This window comes from Equus caballus, chromosome 20, assembly GCF_041296265.1.
Source record: "Equus caballus isolate H_3958 breed thoroughbred chromosome 20, TB-T2T, whole genome shotgun sequence".
NCBI classification, from domain to species: domain Eukaryota; kingdom Metazoa; phylum Chordata; class Mammalia; order Perissodactyla; family Equidae; genus Equus; species Equus caballus.
The window spans coordinates 67,290,257-67,314,631 of record NC_091703.1 but is presented as its reverse complement, the minus strand read 5'-3'; the positions used below and the strand labels follow the sequence as shown (position 1 = coordinate 67,314,631).

General features: G+C 40.7%; 1 protein-coding gene across 14 annotated transcripts in view; it reads right to left on the bottom strand.

Moving 5' to 3' along the window:
- Positions 1-24,375, bottom strand: part of KCNQ5 (potassium voltage-gated channel subfamily Q member 5) — a 470,944-nt gene that overhangs the window by 331,998 nt on the left and 114,571 nt on the right. The gene's annotated exons all lie outside the window — the stretch shown is intronic.

Genomic DNA, 24,375 nt, shown 5'->3' with positions numbered 1-24,375 from the left:
ATTTTTTCATGATTAGAGTGGGGTTATAGGTTTTTGGAGGAAGACCGTAGAGTAAAGTATCATTCTCATCACATCACATTAAGTGTACATCCTACCAACATGCCTCATCAGCGGTGATGTCGACCTTGGTCACCTGGCTGAGGGAGTGGGCCAGTGTCTACACTGTGAAAGACTCTTCTCCTCCCTCCCACACTGTGCTCTTTGGAAGGAAGCCACTCTGCCCAGCCTACCTGAGGAGCAGGAAGTGTGGTCCACCTCCCTGAGGGCGGAGCAGCTACATAAATCGTGTGAATGCTTCTACAGGGAGATTTTTCTCTTCTCTTTCATTTATTAATTTATTCAACCATTTATTTTATCATTATGGACTTGGGAATTGTGGGTTATTGTTGGAACATCAAATTTACATTAAATAGAAGTAAAAGCAGAACAAAACAAACATGAAGCAGAGAAGGGGACAGGAAGCCAAGGGCATCACCTTCACTCATCCTGATGCAAATTCATTCTCTTCAGCTGATTTAAGCCCCTGGTCAGCAAGCTACAGGGAGTGCACGGGACAAGCTGGTGCACTAAATGCACACCCCAGTAATCTCCACAGACTGCCAACCTATGAAACCAGCGCCTAGTGCAAGAAGCAGAATCTTACCAGCTCCCTGGGACCCTCCGCATGCTTGTTCCCTCCAGTCCTTGTGTCCCCCACCTCAGTGTAACTGTGATCCTCAAGTCTTACAGCCCGAGGAAGCGTGGCCTGTTTTTGAACTTTATACAAATGGAATCATATCATCTGTATTCACTTGTGTCTGGTTCTTTCACTCAATAGTTTTTTGGAGGGTGGAGTTGGAGAGATTCATCCATGTTGTTGCATGTAGTTTTGGATTATTCTTATTGCGATATAGTGTGAAAATATACTGTGGAATATCCCACAATGTATTTCCTTGTGTGTAGTTGTAGATACATCTCAATGCTGTCTAGTGTTCATAGTGTGACCATATCACATGTGTTTATGTTCTTCTGGTGACATGGACTGGACAGGCTCCCATTTGTGAGTTGTGAATGGTGCCAATGTGGTCTTCTAGTGAACAGAAGGGCAAGCTTTTGTTGGTTTTATACAAAGAATGGAACTGTTAGATCACAGGATATGCCTATGATGACCCCGAGCAGCTAATGTAGTTCCCAAAGTCATGTCACCAGCTCACACTCTCCCATCAGGATATGAGGTTTTGGTTTGTTCTGCATCCTTGACAACACTTAGAATGGCCCACATTTCAAACTTGTGTATACAGAGTAGAGTGCCACTGAAGATTTATTTTTTATTTTCTTGATAACTAATGAGGCTTAGAACCTTTCATAGATTTATAGGCCATTGGATATTTTCTTTTGTGGAATTACATTGTAAAACTTTCATTTAAAAATTTCTTGAGACAGCATCAAGATGGCAGCATAGACAGACTCTGAACCCACCTCCTCCCAGGGACACAACAGATTTACAACTCCTCTTGAACAATTACCCCTAAAAGGGAACTTAAAATTGGATAAAAACAACCCCCACAACAAGGGACAGTGCTGACTGAGGTGGAAGAAGCAGAAATTCCTTCTGGAGAGAAAAAATTGCCACCTTCATGAGCCATGGAGCCTCACAGTCAGGGAGGAGCCACCCTAAGGTACGCAGCCTTCCCTGGAGGAGTGAGAGACCTGATTAGGGGAGCACTAGCACTATAAGCATCCTTCAGACTCAGCACAACTGAGGTGAGTGTCATAATATCCGGCTTTGCTGGTATTAACTACAACAAGGAATACCCCTAGAAAAGCTATCCAACATAAGCAGGAAAAAACCAGCTCCTAACGGACCCACACACAAATCCCCCTGTTTTGGAAAGCAACCTAAAATCACCAGAAAGAAAGCTGCACAGTCCTTTGGTGAAAAGAGACTCACCTGATAGGCTCTGGGTGCATCTCAGTGAGAGGTAAGACCTCCCCAGGGACTGAGACATTGGCAGCAGCCATTATTGTGACCTAGTACAGGCATGCTGCCACAGACGTTGGCAGATGCCATTGGATTTCCTCCCCTGGCCTATTAGCACAGGGGTCTGCCTCACTCACCAGAGAAAAAATTTAGTGCAGCTCAGCCAGGGCAGGCAGCCCACCTTAAGGACTGGTCCTAGCCAAGAGCAAGCACTCAGGCAACTTGTGGACACAAATAGGTCAAGTGTCTGGAACCTCAGCAGCTGGACGAGTGACTCTGACTCTGGGAGGCAGAGCGTGCACAAGAGACAGGCCTCTGTTGGTAGAGGGTGTGGGGCCTCTGCAGTGAGGCACCTGGGTCTGCCTCAGGGAGTCGGGATGTGTGCATTGGGCAGGACTGTGTTGACAGGGTTTGTGGCCCTGTGGCATGAGGCTTATCAGTGGCAGAAGACCTGGGCTTCGCAAACAGCCACATAGGGGATCAGCCCCACATTCCAAGGCCTGAAACAATTGAGTGTCACCATGCCTGCTGCCAGCCCCACTTAGCTGCAATCCTGAGAGAACTGACAACAGCCTTCCAGGTCATGGAGGCCCATAGCAATTAGAGACCCTGACCTAGCAACCAGCCACAGTGGGGGCCTACTCACTTGACAGAAAACTGCAACAGGAATGTGCTATTAGAGCTTAAAACCAACAGTGCTGCGGCTTCCCAAACACGAAAAAGTGACTGAAGGGTCCATAGCAGTCACACACACTTGAGCATTACAACCAGCAACAACAACTAGGGGGACATCCTAGCCTCCCTGGGCACCTGCACCAAGAGCCACCCTGTCACAACAGAAGAACACACATAGCCCACGCAGGGGACACCCTGGAACATTTGGAACTGGTGATGAGAGGGAAGCACACTGCTGGGCCTCATAAGGCATCCCTTACATAGACGACTTCTCCATGATCAGGAGACATAGCTGACCTACCTAATACATAGCTGTAAGCACAGAAAAAGAGGAAAATGAGGAGGCAAAGGAATACGTTCCAAGTAAGGGAACAAGACAAAACCCCAGAAAAAGAACTAAATGAAACAGAGATAAACAGACTACCTGACAAAGAGTTCAAGCAAAAAGCCAGAAGGCTGCTCACTGATCTTGGGAGAAGAATGGACAAACTCAGTGAGAACTTCAACAAAAAATTGGAAAATATAAAAAAGAACCAATAAAAAATGAAGAATACTGGTCATGAAAAATTTACCAGAAGGACTCAATAGCAGAGTAGATGATACAGAATTAACCAGTGAGCTGGATGAAAGAATACAGGAAATCACTCGAGCTCAAGAGACAAAAGAAAAAACAATTGAAAAGAATGAGGACAGTCTAAAGGAACTCTGGGACAATATCAAAGTGCAATAACATTCATATTATATGTGCCTCAGAAAAGAAGAGAGAGGCAAAGGGGCAGAGAATTTATCTGAAGAAATAATAGCTGAAAACTTTCCTAACCTAAGGAAGGAAACAGACATCCAGGTACTCGAAGCACAGAGAGTACCAAACAAGAGAACCCCAAAGAGGCCCAGAACAATACACATTATAATAAAAATGTCAAGAATTAAAGACGAAGAGAGAATCTTAAAAGCTACACGAGAAAGGCAACAAGTTACATACAAAGGCAGCCCCATAAAGCTATCAGCTGACTTCTCAGCAGAAAACCTATGGGATAGAAGAGAATGGCATGACTTATTTAAAGTGCTGAAAGGAAAAAACCTACAGCCAAGAATACTCAACCAGCAAGGTTATCATTCAGAATGGAAGGAGAGATACAGTTTCCTAGACAAGCAAAAATTAAAGGAGTTTATCATCAAGAAACCAGTCTTACAAGAAAGGCTAAAGGGACTTAGTTAAGGAGAAAAGAGAAGACCAAACAAATAAGAATAAGAAAACTATAAAAAAAAATACTAATAAAATCACTGGTAAAGGCAAATATACAGTAAATGTAGCAGATCAACCACTTGAGAAGCTATTATGATAGTTAAAAGACAAAAGTGCAGAAATTACCTATTTCCATGATAAGAGAGTAATGGATATACACATACAAAAAAAGAGGTTAGATATGATATCAAAAATATAAAATGTGGGAGGAGGGGAGTAAAACAGCAGAGCTTTTAGCAAGAGGTCAAACTAAACAGGCCATCAACTTAATATACATTGCAATATATGTAGGTTACTATATTGGAACCTCATGGTAATCATAAACCAGAAACCTATAATAAATACACAAAAAAATTAAGAGAAAGGAAGTCAAACATAATACTAAAGAAAGCCATCAAACGACAAAGGAAGAGAGAAAGAGAAGAAAAAAGGAACAGAGAACTACTAAAACACCTAGAAAAAAGTAACAAAATGGCAATAAGTACATTCTTATCAATAGCTACTTTAAATGTCAATGGACTAAATGCTCCAATCAAAAGACAGAGGGTGGCTGATTGGACAAAGAAACAAGACCCATATACATGCTCCATACAAGAGACACACTTCAGACCTAAAGACACTCACCAACTGAAAGTGAAAGGATGAAAAAAGATTCTCCATGCAAATGGCAAAGAAAGCTGGGGTGCCAACACTTATATCAGACAAAACAGACTTTAAAACAAAAACTGTAGCAAGAGACAAAGAAGGGCACTACATAATGATAAAGGGAACAATCCAACAATAACAGTAGGGGACAGTTATCACCCCACTTACACCAATGGATAGATCATCCAAACAGAAGATCAATAAAGAAACATTGGCCTTAAATGACACATTAGATCAGATGGACTTAGTAGATACATATAGAACATTCCATACAAAAAACACAGAATACACATTCTTTTCAAATTCACATGGAATATTCTCCAGGATTGATCAGGCCCCAAAACAAGTCTCAATAAATTTAAGAGGAATGAAATAATATCAAGTTCTTTTCTGACCACAATGGTATGAAACTAGAAGTCAACTACAGGAAGAAAATCAGAAAAGCCACAAATATATGTGGAGATTAAACAAAATGCTACTGAACAATGATTGGATCAATGAAGAAATCAAAGGAGAAATCAGAAAATACCTGGAGACAAAGGAAAATGAAAATAGGACATGTCAAAATTTATGGGATACAGCAAAAGTGGTTCTAAAAGAGAAGTTTATAGCAATTCAGGCCCACGTCAACAAACAAGAAAAATCTCAAATAAACAATCTAATGGTTATCAGTGGCAGAAGGATAAAAGGAACTGGAAAAAGAAGAACAAACCAAGTCCAAATTCAGTAGATGGAAGGAAATAATGTAAATCAGAGCAGAAAAAAAAGAAACAGAGACTGAAAAAAAAATAGTAAAAAAAAAAATCAATGAAACTCACAGCTGGTTCTTTGAAAAGATAAACAAAACTGACAAAATTTGACCTGGATTCACCAAGAAAAAAACTGAGAAATCTCAAATAAATAAAACCAGAAATGAAAGAGGAAAAATTACAATGGACACCTCAGAAATACAAATGTTCATAAGAGAATGCCATGAAATGCTATATGCCAACAAATTGGATAATCTAGAAAAAAATAGATAAATGCTTAGAATCATACAACCTTCCAAAACTGGATCAAGAAGAAATAGAGAATTTGAATAGACCAATGACCAGCAAGGAGATCAAAACAGTAATCAAAACCTCCCAAAAAATAAAAGTCTAGGACCAGATGGCTTCCCTGGTGAATTCTACCAAACATTCAAAGAAGACTTAATACCTATCCTTTTGAAATGCTTGCAAAAAGTTGAAGAGGAGGGGAAGCACCCTAACTCATTCTACAAAGCCAGCATTACCCTGAAACCAGACAACGACAACACAAAAAAAGAAAATTACAGGCTATTATCACTGACGAACATCAATGAAAAAATCCTCAACAAAATACTGGCACATCAAATACAACAATACATTAAAAAGATCATACATCATGATCAAGTGGGTTTCATTCCATGGATCAGGGATGGTTCAACATCTGCAAATCAATCAACATGCTACACCACATTAACAAAACGAAGAATAAAAATCACATGATCATCTCAATAGATGCAGAGAAAGCATTTGACAGGATAAAGCATCCATTTATGATAAAAGCTATAAATAAAATGGATATAGAAGGAAAATACCTCAACATAATAAAGGCCATACATAACAAACTCACAGTTAACATCATTCTCAATGGAGAAAAACTAGAAGCTATCCCTCTAAGAACAGGAGCCAGAAAGGATGCCCACTTTCACTACTCTTATTTAATATTGTATTGGAAGTCCTAGCCAGAGCAATCAGGCAAGAAAAACAAATAAAAGGGATCCAAATTGGAAAGGAAGAAGGGAAATTGTCACTATTTGCAGATGACATGATTTTATATATAGAAAACCCTAAGGAATGCACCAAAAAACTTTTAGCAACAATAAATGAATATGGTAAAGTTGCAGGATACAAAATCAACACACAAAACTCAGTTGCATTTCTATACACAAACACTGAAGTAGCAGAAAGAGAAATTAAGAATACAATCCCATTTACAATTGCAACAAGAAGAATAAAATACCTAGGAATAAATTTAATTAAAGAGGGAAAAGACCTGCACACTGAAAACTACAAAACATTGTTGAAAGAAATTGAAGACACAAAGAAATGGAAAGATATGCTGTGCTCTTGGACTGGAGGAATTAACATAGTTAAAACATCCATACTTTCTAAAGTCAATGCAATCCTTATCAAAGTTCCAATGACATTTTTCACAGAAATAGAACAAAGAATCCTAAAATTTATATGGAACAACAAAAGACCCCAAATAGCCAAAGGAATCCTGATAAAAAAGAACAAAGCTGGAGGTATCACACTTCCTAATTTCAAAATATACTACAAAGCTATAAAATCAAACCAGCATGGTCTTGGCACAAAAACAGACACACAGATCAATGGAACAGAAGGGAGAGCCCAGAAATAAACCCACACATATGTGGACAGCTAATTTTTGACAGGGGAGGCAAGAACATACAATGGAGAAAGCAAAGTCTCTTCAACAAACTGTGTTGGGAAAACTGGACAGCCACATGAAAAAGAATGAAAGTAGACCATTATCTTATACCATATACAAAAATAAACTCAAAGTCAATTAAAGACTTGAATCTAAGACCTGAAAGTATTAAACTTCTAGAAGAAAACATAGGCAGTATGCTTTTTGAAATCAGTCTTAGCAGCATATTTTCAAGTACCATGTCTGACCAGGCAAGGGAAAGAATAGAAAAAAATAAGCAAATGGGACTACATCAAACTGAAAAGCTTCTGCACAGCAAAGGAAACCATCAACAAAATGAAAAGACAGCCTCACAATTGGGAGAAGATATTTATAAACCATATATCTGATAAGGGGTTTATATCCGAAATATATAAAGAACTCATACAGGTCAACAATAAAAAAAACTTGGGGCTGGCCCGGTGGCAAAGCAGTTAAGTGTGCACGTTCCACTTCTGGCAGCATGGGGTTCGCCGCTTTGGATCCCAGGTGCGACATGGCACCGCTTGGCATGCCATGCTGTGGTAGGCATCCCACATATAAAGTAGAGGAAGATGGGAATGGATGTTAGCTCAGGGCCAGTCTTCCTCAGCACAAAGAGGAGGACTGGCAGCAGTTAGCTCAGGGATAATCTTCCTCAAAAAAAAAAAAAGAAAGAACAATAAAAAAGCTAACAACCCAATTAAAAAATGGGCAAAAGAACTGAACAGACATTTCTCCAAAGAAGATGTACAGATGGCCAACAGGCACATGAAAAGATTTTCAACAGCCTTAACTATCAGTGAAATGCAAATCAAAACTACAGTGAGATATCACCTCATGCCTGTCAGAATGGCTATAATTAACAAGACAGGAAACAACAAGCGTCAGAAAGGATGTGGAGAGAAGGGGGCCCTCATACACTGCTGGTGGGATTGCAAACTGGTGTAGCCACTATAGAAAACAGTCCGGAGATTCCTCAGAAAGTTAAGACTAGATCTACCATATCATCCAGCTATTCCACTGCTGGGTATTTATCCAAAGAACATGAAAACACAAATGCATAAAGATACATGCCTCCCTATGTCCATTGAAGCATTATTCACAACAGCCAAGACTTGGAAGCAACCTAGGTGCCCATCAAGTGATGAATGGATAAAGAAGATGTGGTATATATACACAATGGAATATACTACTCAGCCATAAGAAATGATGAAATCCGGCCATTTGTGACAACATGGATGGACCTTGAGGGTATTATGCTAAGTGAAATAAGTCAGAGGGAGAAAGTCAAATACTATATGATCTCATGCATAAGTAGAAGATAACAGCAACAATAAACATAGAGAACGAGATTGGATTGGTGGTTACCAGAGGGAAAGGGGGGTGGGAGGAAGGCGAAAAGGGTGGTTAGGCACATGTATGTGGTGATGGTGGTGAACATGATGCAGTCAACACAGAGATCGAAATATAGTGATGTACATCCCCCCCAAATTTTTCTTTTATTAACAATCAATTTTTTAAAGGGAAAAGAAAAAAGAATTTCTTGCCCTTTTTTCTATTGTGCTGTCTTTAAAAAAAAAAACCTATCTATAGGATGTGTGTGCATGTATATTTATATATTCTGGATATGAGTCCTTTGCTGAATATATGTATTCTGAGTATTTTTTTCTACTCTGAAGAAAGCTGGCTTTCACAATCTTAACACTGTCTTTTGATGAACCAATTTAAAAATGTTAATGTGGTCTAATTTGTCAAATTTTTATTTTTGTTACCGCCTGTTGTGTTCAGTTTAAGAAGTCCTTGCTTGCTCCAAGGTCAGAAAGAAATTCTAGAATAGGGCTTGGAAAACAACAACCTGCATGCCAAACGCACCCGCCATCTGTTTTTGTAAATAAAGTTTTATTGGAGCACAGACAGGCTCACTCATAATCGTCCATGGCTGCATTCCACAGCCATGGCACAGCGCTGAGTAGTTGCAACAGGGACTGTGTGGGCTGCAAAGCCTAGAATATTTACTATCTGGCCCTTTAAGGAAAGTCTGCCAATGCGTATTCTAGAAGATTGTTTTTAACCTTTACACTGAGAGTTGTGATCCATCTAGAATTGATTTCTGTGTGTGTCGTGATAAGACTCATTTTTTCCATAAGGCTATCCAATTGACCTTGCAGATCTTATTGGGAAAATAATCCGTTTCCCACTGCACTGCAGTGTCATCTTTGTCACAAATCAGGGGCCCTGTGTATGGGTCTGTTTCTGGGCTCTGTTCTGTTCCATCGATTTATGGGCTGCCTGGCTCTCACCAGCACTGCACTGTCTTTAAATGCTATGGTTTTATAACAGGTCTTATATTCTGTAATGAAAATCCACCAGAAAATCTTAGCTATTCTTGGTCCCTTGCATTTCCATATGCATATTAGAAAGTTTGATATTGATTTTGATTGTTAGGGAAGCAGAAAAAAAGGTTTCCCTTTAAAAAAAAAATACATCACTTTCAGGCATGAAAAGAGGGCTTCAAACAGAATATGAATTTGAAATTTAGAAATATTGAGACTAGTAAACAGTTTCTATACATAATTACTTATGTTTATTGATATATTCAATGTTGTGTTTTATAAAGTGCAACACTGGTAAACTAAGGTCTAGCTTATCTATGACATTGAAATAAAAGATATCCTTGGCAATTTAGTTCCATTTCAAAATTTTCTGTTTGATACCGAAAAAGTAACCATCATAATTCAAGTGTGGCGAGTGTGCAGAAGTTATATTTTCAATAAAAACAACTTTTTGGGTAGCTTCAGAGTTGTTAGGAAAAGGCTACCCAACAAGCAACAATTAATATGTTGAGAATTTTCACTTCCACGAAGCCCATTTACTTTACTAGGATGAAAAAGGAGTTTCACTATTTAGTTAATAAAGCCACTTAACAATTTACAATGAAACACCCACAAGTGTTATAAACTGGTGTTCACTTTCTAACATTTGAAAATTATTATCCTTTTCAACAATGGGCCTTAAGACTTTTCTCTCTGTGCTCTGTAGAAAGGTGACCTATTGCAATGGCCGATTATAATTCAGGCCTATATTGTAACTTTGTGTGTGATCTTTTACAATGATGTATTTTCTGCAGTGAATATTCTAAAATGTATACAGTATTTTTTAGCAATATGTGTTTATTAGAGCTAAGCTATCTCAAGATACACAATTCACTAATTTAGGACCAAATTTCACAGTGCAAAATCTCTCACCAACTCAGAAGAATAAGGATGCTGAATTGCTGGAGAGTTTGTGTCATAAGATATTTAAAATAAGTTCTTATTTTAAGATAAAAATTCTTAACCTTTTTGGAGTTATGAATCATTGTAGAATTTGTTGAAAACAGCAGACTACATATCTTTCTGCACACAGTAGTCCAGGGATTCCCACAGTCCTTGTCAGTGCCCACAGACCTCACCTTCTACCCCATGTCCCTCCCTCCCCAGCTTCTCAGATCACAGGAACTATTCAATCTGTTCTCAAAATCCCAGACGTCCTGCTTTAACGAAGTCTGAGTAAAAAATTCCTACTTATAAAGCGCACTACCATCAGCAGCCATTTACAAACTACTGAAAACTACTTTGGTTTCCTAATGGGTTAGACATGCCATGCTTCCAGCCCTTTATTCAAAAAAGTAAGTTTAATTCAAGTGAAAGTATATTACTCACTATTCTCTTGAGTTAGAATAAATGAACACGGGCTGTCCTGTCTGAGCCCTGAATCCTGCGCGCCTTCTGAGATCTGCTCTTGTTGTCCCCCGGCGCCCCAGTCCCCTCCTTCCTGGCCCCAGGTCACCCGCCCAACTCCGTGCACTCAGCCCGCTCTCCTTGCCACGAGCTGCTCTCCGTGCATTGATTCCCTGCCTCTCTTTGATAATAACCCCCTCCCATCTCCCACTTCTAGCCTGAGGGTCCCCTGAAGGCTCAGAGGAATTCCTATTTACTTGCACATCTGAGTGCTGAGACAGTGTTCCGCACATGGTAAACAATCAAAGTTTGTGGACGAATAAATGAGTGAAGGAATCTTTTCTGTAGCCATCCGTTAATTTAAAGAATATTTTCAGAGTGGGAGAACACCCCGTGAGATCTGCTCTCCTACGTCACAATGCAGTGCTGGTGAGCACAGGCACAGAGGTCCTTTAGGGCCAGGATTACTATCTATGATTGCACGCACACAGGAGTCCCAGCACCTGATTTCAGTTCTTCAGTCTACCCTGTGACTCTCACAAGGAAGTATTAAATGAGCTCCGGAGCAGAGCAGGGACTGTGCCATTGAAGGCCGCCTGCAGCAGAGTACCCCGCAGCGTAAGGAGCGAATCGGACCCACACGGATGAAGAATGGTTCCTTCCTACTTGCAATAACTGTTGATTCCATACTGAATGTTCTTGATTTAAAAATAACGCAGGTCATCTTACAATTTTTAAAAACAAAGGTGATTATTCTGCAGACTATATTTAGTGTTATTGTATTTTGTTCCTTTCAAAGATTATAACCTTTTGTTTTACTCTATTTCATTCCTTTCAAACTCCTGGAATGAATGTGTTTGTCATTCTTCTCCCGCAGACACAGGGCATCGCTGAGGTCCTCATCTCTCACGATGACTAGTGATGTCTAATGTCGCTGGTACAAAAGCAGAAGAGGGGGAAGGAGTCTCCTGGCATCTTCTGAGGCGACACCTGCCAGTCACCTTGAGAACTAGAATTACTTACCCCCCTGCCTCCTTCCTCCCTTCCCATTGCTTCCATTTCTGGACTACTGATAATAGAAATATTTCACCTGATATAACTACCAACATTTTCTAGAATGTATTTCCCATGAAAAGCAATTTCAGCCAAATGAGCTGTTAAAATCCATTTTTAACCATATCCCCCATTTAACCTTTCTTAACCTGCTGCTCAAGATGGTACTGAGAGGGCTTCGTGCTGTTGCCCCTGTTTGCAGATTTACAAGATTCTGTTTCGTTTATTAAATGTGGTTTTAAAACTTGTATCTCCTCTGGGCAAGCCTTCTCCAGGAGGGTGTGACAGAGGTGTCACCTGTCAGCACAGCACCTAAAAATAGTTCTTCAATGGTCTGCCTGACTGCTCACTTCAATCGAACTAACAGCTGTCGTTGGCGTCTCAGAAGTCTGCTAAGCTTTTTACTCTCTTTCTCCATCTTGAAACAAACCAGCAGGAAAGCCCATCATTTTAACTTCTTATCCTCTATACAAACTGTTTTCAGACAAAGCTATGTTACAAGAAGTTTCTGAAGGCATAGAATTGCATTTGGTGGTTTTTTCCTTCCCTATTTCAGTAGCAGGCAGTTTGAATGAGCAGAACCTGAGTTCAGGATACAGTCTGTGCATCTCTACAAGACCCTCTCAGTGGGCAGCCAGGGTACTTGCCTCCGGGTGCACATGGAACTCCTCCTGAGATGCAAAGAAATCAATGCTGAGCTCCTCCTCCAGGGACTCTGACCTGACCCACCTGAGGCAAGCCCTACCCTGACATTCTTTCAAAAACCAGAGGATCCTAAGGATGAAAAGCACAGAGAGCTTCCTACACCTTGTGATAGATCTGTGGTTTTGTATTTGATGATGCTTAGATTTATGTGATGCTTTGTAATTCTGTTAAACAACCCAAACTCAATTGTAACCTTAAATCCGTATTTGTATTATGTACTTAACATTAAACATTATATCATTGATTTTATTCCTATCTTACTTTCAAAAATCCAAAATCACTTTAAAAAGATGACCAAATTGAGGCGACTTGCATTTGTTCTCTACCCATGTGCTGGCAAGCCGTAGTATTTACTTTCAAATTATTTTACTCTGTTCTGCTCTTGTGCTGGTAGCACAAGCCTGAGGACCACTGCCTGAGCACTGCCTGAGGAGAAGTAGAAAAAGTGAAATAGTGGGGAAGAGGAGTTTTTGGGGAGTTCCTGGCAATTTGGGGAGTGACTCTTCCACACAATCAAACAGGTCTCTCTCCTTCACGGCGAGAATTGTTGGCTTAAACCCAAACAGAGCTCCACTGTGAAGCTGACAGTGGAATATTTATTCACGTAAACCATGCGGATGGTCCCAGGTTGGGACATGATGGAAGGGAACCCCAAATCAGGTTTACAACTGAAAGAAATTTCACACACACACACGCCGATGCAAAGTTTTTAAAAACAAGGCAGCTACAAAGAAGCCCCAAGACCTCATGAACCAGACTGTGATGGGATAACTGCGGTCTCTCATTTGTACCCACTCTATCTGACTTCCTCCAATTGTGACGGATAAGGGTCCCAGCTCCTCCTCAAGGTTCATCTCTTTTTCCACGTAGGGCATGGATTCCATCTTCCCTCAGAGACTTTGCTCTGGTAATTATCCTCTATCTCCCTCTTTTACATCAATTTCTCCTTCTGTACGAGAACAATCACATCAGAGGACAAAGCTGCTCTAAAACAAAAGAAAAAAACCAAAAACAACAAAAATCACCCTACCTTAACCCGGCTCTCATCCCATCTTTCCACTCACCTCCTAAGCAAACTTTCCTGAAGAAGCCATCAGTGGTTGTCTTCCTTGCTCACCTCCTTCTCCGATCCATTCCAGCTGGCTTCCCCCTCAACTCCACCACGAGCATCGTTCAGCAATTGCTGCCATGTTGCCAGACTAAATGGTCAATTCTCTGGTCTCTCTGTATTTACCCCCTAGGCAGCGTTCAACCCAGTTAACCATCCCTCTTTCTAGAAACCCACTCTTCTCAGCTCCCATGACATATATTTCACTAGTTCCCTCCAAGCCTGCTGCCCAGTGCTGAGCTGTTCTGCCTCTTCTCCTTTTCTTCATTTATTTTTTGTAACAGTTTTACTGAGATGTAATTCACAGACCACACAGTCACTCCCTTCGCATGTGTGCTTCAACCGTTGTTAGTATATTCAGGGTTGCGTGAGAATCACTACAATCGTTTTAGCACCTGTCATCACCTCAGAAAGAAACTCTCTACCTTCAGCAGTCATTCCCCCTTCCCTAGTGCCTCCCTCCAGCAGCCCTAGGCAATCCCTAATCTACATTCATGAATGGGTGTTGGATTTTGTCAAATGCTTTTTCTGCATCTATTGATATGATCATGTGAGCTTTCTTCTTTAGCCTGTTGACATGATGGATTACATTAATTGATTTTCGAAAGTTGAAATGGTCTTGGCTGCCTGGGATAAATCCCACTTGACTGTGGTATATAATTCTTTCTACACATTGTAAGACTTGAGTTGCTAATACTTTGTTGAGGAAATTTGCATCTATGTTCAAGAGAGATATTGCTCTGCAGTTCTCTTTTCTTCTAATGTCTTTGTCTGGTTTTGGTATTAGGGTAACGCTGGCCTCATAAAATCAGTTAGAAAGTCTTCCTTCTGCGTCTATCATCTGAAAAAGATTACAGACAATTGGCATAATTTCTTCCTGAAATGCCTGGAATTTACCAGTGAACCTGCTTTCTATTTTGGAAGATTATGAATTATTAATTCAATTTCTGTAATAGACATGGGCCTATTTAGATTGTCTATTTCTTCTTGTATGAGTTTTGGCAGATTGTGTCTTTCAAGAAATTGGTCCATTTCTCCTACTTTATCAAATTCGTGGGAACAGAGTTGTTCACAGTATTCCTTTATTATCTTGTAATGTCTATGGGATCTGTAGTGATGTCTCTCTTTCATTTCTGATATTAGTAATTGTCTCCTCCCACTTTTAGTCTGGCTAGAGGCTTATCGTTTTATTGTTTTAAACAATCAACTTTTGGTTTCATTGATTTTCTCTATTGAGTTACTATTTTCAATTTCATTGATTTCTGCTCTAATTCTTATTATTTCTTTTCTTCTCTATTCTACATTCTGTCTTTATAGATTTGCCTATTCTGAATATTTTATATAAATGGATCACACTATTTCAAGGTTTAACCATGTTGTCACATGTATGAGTACTTCATTCCTTTTTACTGATGAATTATACCACATTATATTCATCCATTCATTAGCTGATAGACATTTGGGTTGTTTCCACTTTGGGGCTATTATGAATAATACTGCTATGAACATTCATATTCAAGCTTTTTTGCGGACATATATTTTCATTTCTCTTGGGTATATATCTAGAAGTGGAATTGCTGGATTATATGGTAACCCTATGTTTAACCCTTTGAGGAGCTGCCAGACTGTTTTCCAAAGTCACTGAACCAATTTATATTCCAACTAGCAGTTTATGGTACTTCCATTTTCTCCACATCCTCCCCAATACTAATTATCTGCCTTTTTTTATTACAGTCATCCTAGTTGAAGTGAAGTGGTATTGCATTGCTGTTTGGTTTGCATTTTCCTAATGGCTAATGGTATCAAATATCTTTTCATGTACTTATTGTCCATTTTTATATCTTCTGTGGAGAAACATCTATTCAAATGCTTTATCCATTTTTAAAATTGGGTTATTTGTCCATTTATTGTTGAGTTGTAAGAGTTCTTTATATGTTCTGGGTACTAGATCCTTATCAGATATATGACTTCAAATATTTTCTCTCATTTCATGGGTTGTCTTTTTACTTTTTCAATGGTGTCTTTGAAGCTCAAAAGTTTTTAATTTTTTTTTTTAAAGATTGACACCTGAGCTAACAACCGTTGCCAATCTTCTTTTTTTTTCTCTGCTTTATCTCCCCAACCACCGCCCCCCCCCCCGTACATAGTTGGATATCTTAGTTGCAGGTCCTTCTAGTTGCGGGATGTGGAATGCCACGTCAACGTTGCCTGACGAGTGGTGCCATGTCCGTGCCCGGGATCCGAACCCTGGGCCGCTGCAGCAGAGCAGACGAACTTAACCACTCGGCCACGGAGCCGGCCCCAAAAGTATTTAATTTCAATAAAGTCCAACTTATCTACTTTTTTCTTTTGGTCATGCTTTTGGTGTCATAGCTAAGAATACTTTGCCAAATCCAAGGTCATGATAATTTACCTCCAAGTTTCCTTCTAAGAACTTTATAGTTTTAGCTCTTACATGTAGGTCTTTATCCACTTTGAGCTGTTTTTTGTATATGGTGTGAGGTAAGGATTCAACTTCACTCTTTTGCATGTGGCTATCGAGTTGTCCTAGCACCACTGGCTCATGACACTCTTTCCTGGTTTAAATACCTATTGCATATTAACAAGTTCCTTTGCATGTCTACTGGCATGTCAAATTTAATATGCCAGAAGAGAACTCTTGACTCATGCCCTATAAACTGATTGCTGCTCCTTCTCCAGTCTTCCCCAGCTCCGTGGATGATATTCAGTTACTCAAACTGTTACCAATTTCACCTCCCTCCAGTGGGACTTGGACCCACATTTGGTGGAGCTCAGAGAAGGGGCCCATGGGTGGGCCTCATACCCACAATCCCTTCCTTCCTTGGAGGGTTGTTTTCTGCTCAGTGTTGCAGATTTGAAACAAAACCAAAGCTGAGCATTCAATTGCACAAGCCTTTATTCAATTGCTGAGCATTGGAGAAGTGGGAACTATGTTCACAAATCAACTTCTCAGCTTCTGGGGTGATTAGGCAGCTGTTATAAGGGGTCTAGGGAAGGAAGGAGAGGAATATTCATAATTATATGGGGAAATGGGCAGGCTTTTCTGGGGAGCAACGGTACCACTCCTTTTCTTTCCTTACTTAGTCATATCCTGCCATTACCAAGGCAATTGCAAACTGTCATGGCGCCAGGGAGTGTGTAAAGTAGCATCGTAATGTGTTACATTGAGCGTGTAATGAGCTATGGGGTCTGTCAGGAAAAGTCAGACTGCCATGTTGCCTTCAGCTGGTTTTAGCTGGTTTCGACTCTATGTCTCAGCCATCTCCTTCCTCTCTTTGTGGTTTCCTGTGAGCTAGAGAGAATGTGTTAGGCTTGTTCTGAACAGGGTTGTGGTTAATGTCTTATGGGGCCAGGGGCCCTGTTAGCAAAACCAGTAATTTATCCTTGTTTTCTTTCCCTGATCCATCAGGAGGTTCTCTTATCTCTGTCTTCAAAACACACATTAAATTCATTCTCTTCATCTTCTCTTCTCATTTCTATCTATCTTCACTTTTTAGGTAATTTCACCTGGTCCCATGGTTTAAATACTACCGATATGCTATCTGCTGTGATAACACAAATTTGTCTCTGGTTTCATCTCCTACTCTGAACTTTAGTCTTATATACACAACTGTCTGCCAGACACTCCCACTTGGATATTCAATAGGCATCTCAAACTTGACATGTCCAACAGCAAACACATGGTCCCCAACCCTCCCCCACCACTCCCTACATTCCCTATTTTCCCACTCCAATCTCCAGCAGATGGTACCACCATTCCCCTAACTGTTCAGGACAAAAGCCTTGGCATATTCTTTGCTCCTTACTCTCACACCCAATATCCAAAGGTTTAGCAAATCCTGCAGGCTCCACCTTCAAATTATACACAGAATTTGACCATTTCTTACCACTTACCCTGCTACCAAGCTAGGTCAAGTGACCAGCATCTCTTGCCTGGTCTATTCCAACAATCTCCAAAAGGTCTTCTGCTTCCGTTTTTGTTCCTTTTTTTTCACACAGCAGCCAGAGTGAGTCTCGTAAAATACAGAATCTCTCTCCAACCCTTTAAATGGCTTTTCATAAATTTCAGAACAAAATCCAAAGTCCTCATCATGGTCTGTGTGACCTGAATGACCTTGCCCAAGCTAGCCTCTAGACTTCAACTCCTGCCACCTGCCTCCTACCCAAATGGGCTCGAGCCATGCTGCTGTTCTTGCAACTCGCCAAGCACATTCCCAGTCCAGGTCCTCTTGCTATCCCTCTGCCTGAGTCCTCCTTTCTCCAGCAACTGCAATGCTTGCTCCCTCGCAGAATAGAGGTCTTCCCTGACCAGCCTGACTGAAATAGTCCCACTCCTCATCATTCCCCTCAATTGTCTATATTCTTTAACTATAAACTACAATGAGGTCAGGGCTTTTGCTTTTGAGCTTTGCTGCAAACCCAATGCTTAGAACAGGATTCAGCACACAGTAGGCCATCAATAAATATTGTTAAATGAGTGAATGAATAAATGAATGTCTTTATTACTACCATCCCAGCTTAAGCCACTTTGGCCTTTGCCTAGCAATCCAACAATCTCCTAATGGGTCTTCCAACTTCCACTTTTGCCTCTTACAGTCTCATCTCCGCAGAGCAGACAGCACTGCTTTATACGTGCTACTCAGATCAAGTCATTCTCCTGTGTGAAATTTCCCACTGGCAACTCATCCTATAATCCAATTGAAAGACAACACAATTCATACAAAACAACCATAGGGCACAGTCCAAACTCCTTCTGTGTGGCACAGGAAGGAGACATGAGCTGTCTCCTGCCATCTCTCAGTGTCCTAGTCCACACTGCCAGGACCCGTACATTCCAGCCATACCGCCCCTCAAACACCTTTAGCTCCCTCCCATCTTAGGGCTCTTTTGTACTAACTGGTCCTTCTTAAGGAACAGTCATACCCCAGTCTTCCCGGGTTTTGGTCATTGAGATAGTTTAAATATCACTCATCAGAAGGGACTTTCCTTACGTCTAGTGTAGAGTTGACACCAGCCACTCTGACTCATCACTCTGTTTTAATTCTCTTATCTGTTTAGCCCTTATCTTGATCTGATGTTCTTCTTAATTATTGATGATTGACTGTCTGCCCCCACCACCCAACTAGAACCCCAGGAGGTAGGGATTGGCCCTGCCCTGTTCAACACAGCATCCCATCACCTAGTACAGCCGCTGGCACATACTAGATGCTTAATATTAACTTCTTGCATCAATAAGTTGATATTTTTTTCATCTTATTTGATACCAAACACCAATTTCTAGCTAGAGGAATATATTCTGGTAAAGTCTCATACAGTTTTTTGTTTGTTGTTTTCATCATTCCAAACGAGTGCAACTTTTAATTGGAACAAATTTTCCAATTAAACTAGCAGGTGTTTCCTCATGATTAGAAGTTGCACATTCATGTTTGCTTAGTATTCTGAATATGACCTTGGCAAATACAGCCTTTCTAGTGACTTGGCTTACTTATATTTTTTTTCCTTCTAGGTAGCTATTACCAAAATAATGATCATAGGCCTTATGGTTGTACAGTAACTTAGAATTTACAGAGTCATTTTACAAAAGCAAGGTCTTGGTCGGCCTTGAAGCCCTGTATTCATTAGTGTTGTGTGTGGAGACGGAGACTAATGTGCAAAGAGATAAAGGATTTCCCCAAGGATACAAGACAAGGAAATGGTGGAACCAGAACTCAGTTCAGGCTTCTTTTTTCTCCCCAAATGTCTTGTTCTTTCCCCAACGGTACATGATTACAAGTCAGAGGATAATTGGAAACACAGAATGTTAAAAACATTTCTCCGTGCATCTTCCTTCCCTTCAGGCTTTCTCTCTCTTTACTGCCAAACCTTAACAGGATACTACAGAGAAAGCTCTGGTTGGAGTCCTCCTCTTGTGATGGTAACTTCAATACAAGTCTCTGACCTGAAATGGACACCTTTCCTCTCATCACGTGATTTGTTCTGGTACTAAAGTACTAGAATGGCAAGAATTTATATTTCAAGCATTCAGATATGAAGGATCTTGACACAAGACAATAAAGGGTACCAAGTATGACTTGTTTTCATGCAGTTTAAAAAGGAAGGATTTATTGAGAAACACTAGAAATTTGCAAACTATTGGGAAAAAATATGACAGGAGATGAGTATATGTGTGGGAGAAAGACAAAAAATAGGTCCTTGAACCTGTAATTTTAACTCCCACGCTGTTTCTCTCAAATGTCTACACAGACGATGTTTAAGGCCAACACATCCTGCCTGTGGGCTATCATGCCTGTTTAAAAAATAACTAATGTAAGGTTTGTTAATATTGTTCCTCGTGCTGTAGAAGTGACACACCCAGGGCCCAGGGCACTAGCACTTTTTCAGAAAAATAAATAAGAAGATACATCTTTATATGAAGGAGAATTTTTATGTTTTAATAAATAAGTGATATATTACATTGTTACAGTTGATAGGTAACTAAAATCTACCATTTATGGAACCAATTTTTATTATTGTTAATATAAAAACCAATCTGATTCTGGATAATAGCTTATCAATATAATTGCATGGGGTTTTCTGTGTGTTCATGAAAAGTATCACTAAAATGGTTCAGTGCTACCAACCAGCTTTATATCTTGGAAAGACGAAATTAAATGTTTAAATCAGATTCAAATAACAATAAGGCTGATTTAGCAAAAAGCATAAAAAGGATATTTAACTAAAATGGATGAATGCAATATACTTCCTTAAGTAATTCTTGAGACACAGCAGTGAATGTAACTTGTTCAAACAGCAGCAAAAAGGTGCAGCGATGCATACTCCTCTAGTCACAGCACAGTGCCATCCTCACCGACCTGGACATGGGTTGTGTTTATTCCAGTACCTCGGGAAACTGCCCCAAGTGGATGTTAATCTGAATTAGCTTTCTCATAGGTTCCAGTAGTATCCGATTTTTGGCCATACTACCTTTTGTTCCTGATGATCTCAAAATCCTTCAGTGTCAAGGATTGTTTGACCTCTGAAAAAGCTAATGTCTGATTAAACTGATAAATGGTCTGATATCACATCATTAAATGTGTTGTCTTCAGCCAAAAGACATGGAAGGTCCAAATTAGAGACACATATAAAAAACAATAAGATCCTAAGGTCACCCAGCTAGTTAGTGGCAAAGCAGTGCTTCGAATACAGGCCTACACTCTTATGTTACCCTTTCCTCAAGGACCACGTTTCCCAGCGTGCCCTAACCCAGCTGGAGTGATGGAGGGGGCGTGTGGGACCCCCAGACGCCTCTGTTCAGCCTCTCGGCCACTGCGAAGGGGCAGCATGAGCAGACGCTTCCAGATCCCCAGGAATCCTGGCAAGCTCTGCTTAGCACAGGTTCATGCCACTGCTACTACTGCTACTGGGGAAAGAACATCCTAAAATGTGACTCCACCGTACGCTTGGGGAGACTGAGTTGCAATATTTCAGGTTATTGTATCCCCCCTCCCAATCCTTATTTAAAGAGGCAAATACGAAGCGAGGAAATACGCACATTGCAGTTACTGCAGAGAACTACGGCCACTTAACCACAGCTGACAGAGAACTACATCAGCCACTGAAGGAAAGGAAACGACATTTGGAGAATATGCACATTATTTAACAACCCTGGACAGATCATGAAAAAGTATGAGTTTTAACCTTTTATGCTTACATTTGTGATGACTAAATCTGACATATAAGGATGTGTTTTGGTAGGTTATTAAGGACCACATACATATATTAATTATTATTTATAATGTGGCTTAGAAAGCACACATTATTAGAAAGAAGGCTAAAGAGGGAAAGATAAAATGAAAGAATGAACCTATAGAATTTCTTTTAATTACTATCAATTACTCATTAAACTAGTCATAATTTTTATCTATTGAAACTTGTGGAAAATACATTTGTAATTTTACTGGACTCTTGCTTTTCTTGGTCTTTAAAAACATTTAAGTTCTTCCTATCTCAGCATCTGTGACATGATGATAGTGATTACAGCTAGTTATTTTGTTAAAATTCATTTCCCAAAGGTGCTATAATTCCAAGAGAAAATAGAACTAAATTTATCATTCTTGGCTCTTAATAGTCTTCGAATTTTTTACCTTCTGTTTGAAAGTGAAGAAAATAAGGCTGCCTAAGGACTAACTTCGCAACATCAAATTCCAGGGTTCCCTGAGATCCTTCACTCTTCTTCGTTCCTCAGAATTGACAAATAATCCAAAAACAGCTCCCCCACCCCCCAAAAATGAGAAAATGTAAAAGAGGGTGACTATAATCACAGGTAAATATTTGGGACAAATAATACAATAAAATCTAACCATGACCGTAAACTCAAACTAGGAATAAGAAAGCAGTTACAAAAGCTACAGAGTGAAAGACGGTGCAGGTGTTTCCTTCTTTGCTGTTGCGCTTTCCTAGTGAAAAGCTGTGAAGCTTGTGGCGCACTTTCCTCCTTAGGGAAGGAGACCACTGAGCAGGTGCCTGTGGGGTTGGCCCTCGGTCTTGACAACAGACACAGCCCCACCTTACGAAGAAGAGGAACATACATGGGGCAGAAGCCTTCAGCCAGGAACTGGTGAGAATGCCCCCGCCCCTGGCCCCAGGGTTTCCATGGGAATCCTGCCCATGCGGCTTTGGCAGAGGCGCGGCTATTTTTAGAGGATTGAAAGCAACTAAGAATGCCTTTCGCTTTCATTCCAAAGCTGATCTGGTATCTATGGATATGAACCCTCTCACCCGGGCACACATCACACATGCACGTGCACACGCACACTGAAAAAACCATCATGTTCAGCTTTAAATTGAACGCAGCTCAAAATCGAAAGCCAGGTCGATGGCTCTCCCTTTTGCACCTTGCTCAGGTGCTGACAGGCCTGTCTTTTTAATTAGCTCTAATTGCTCTTAAAACTTTACCCAAGAGACCTTGCGACGCCATCTATCAGACCCAAATCTGGAGGCTGATGCTGCTCCTCCAGCAAGAGCCTCTCTAGCTTCAGCATGAATTACTGGACTTGGTTTATGAGTAAAAGTGGCCATGTATGGACAAAGTCTGACAGGAATACCCCTCATTGAAGAGGACTCTGTCATCTGGAGGAAGGATCCTTTCCTGTCTCATGAAAAGATTTGCTCAAAGGAGTTCCGCGTATCCTGGAACAAGAGTGCTGAGCGCTTCCATGGGCTCTGTGGGCTCTGCTCAGCTACAGCTCGCTTCTGCTTCCTCCCCTGACCACGGCCATCCCTGTACCCATCCCCTCCACCTTCCTCCCTTGAGTGGGGCCGTCCCTGTGCACATCTCCTCCACCATCCTCCCTTGAGCGAGGCCGTCCTGGTGCGTGTCTACCCTCCACCTTCCTCCCTTTTCTTCTCACCACAGTTGGTATCTCACAGGCACTTCAACTTGAAGAGAGACTAAGAGTGTGTGAACCTTTGTTCCTTTCTTTATACTGTGCTTCTTTCACTCAGTTCTTTTACCATGATTATGAAATGAATGATGTTTACTTTATGCCGTATAATACACTCTGCGGACTATTTAGCTAGTCACCTCCCCTGTGAACAGGAGCTTTCTCCAGAGGAGTGGCTCATTACCAGGTGACCTGTTGTTTTATATTTTCATTCAAACCCTATTTTGAGGTTGAAAGGGTCTTAAACTGTGCTGCTTGTTTACTCACTCGCAAGGAGAGAGTCCTCCATGCATGTGCAGGTAAGACCTGGACCGTGTCTCCTCTAGAAATAATTATTCCAAAGGCTCAGCTGCATGATCATTGCCCTATTTTGGAGGGAAATGGAAATGGAAGGAGGCCAACTTATTCTATGAAGCTGAACTTAGCTGCGTTCCTCCTTAACCTCAGCGAAGATCAGACTGAGTAGATCATTCTTTCTTCTACCATAATTATTTTTTGCTTATAACTGGAGTGGAAAAAAGACTGAAAGCTTTGGAGAAAAGGAAATTTGTTTGCTAAGATTTATGTCTTGGTGCCTCAGACTTACAGTTGCAAAATTTACAATCAGTTTTTGATCTACAGACCCAATGTCTTCACATTCCCAGAGAGGAACCTTAATGAGGAGGTCACATTTATCTGCTAAGGTTCAGGCTTCATGCAATTGTGATGCTGCTCTGTGCTGGAGAGCAGCTCCTCTGAAGTAAGCAGCAGCTCGTGGCGATGCTTGACTTTCTTTTGGCTTTAAGCTGTTTTGTCCCATAGAAAGTTCTTGAAAGCCAAAGGCACCATTTCCCCACCTACTAAACCTCTAGTTTCAACAGACTGTCTCATAGTGATTCATGCTGAAACTTCTGGCCATTCTACGTGATGTTAATAACCTCTTCTTCCTCAGGTACTTCTATCCCCTGATGGTCAACCCACTTGGTAAGAACCCCTGCAGGGCCCAGCTCTGACCTCCCTTCCAACAGATGCACAGTACTATTTTTTCATAATAGTAAACTAGTGGAAATATTAAAATATGAATAGCTATGCACACCAAGTGTGCACTCTAAGTGAGTACATTCAAAGATGATTAGAGGCACAGAGTCAATATTTCACAATTGCCCTAAATCGCATTTCTATTCCTCTGCTTGTTTCTTACCTCTTCCACACTTCCCCCAGCTGGCACTGGTGATGTCGAGGCTTCCTGCTGTACCCTGGCTCTCAGCTCAGGGCCTCCTTTCAATGCGGGAAAAATTAGATAAAGTTCTAATGAATTTGTAAAGGACAGCATTGACTGTATGTCAGTTTGAAATAGTTTGGAA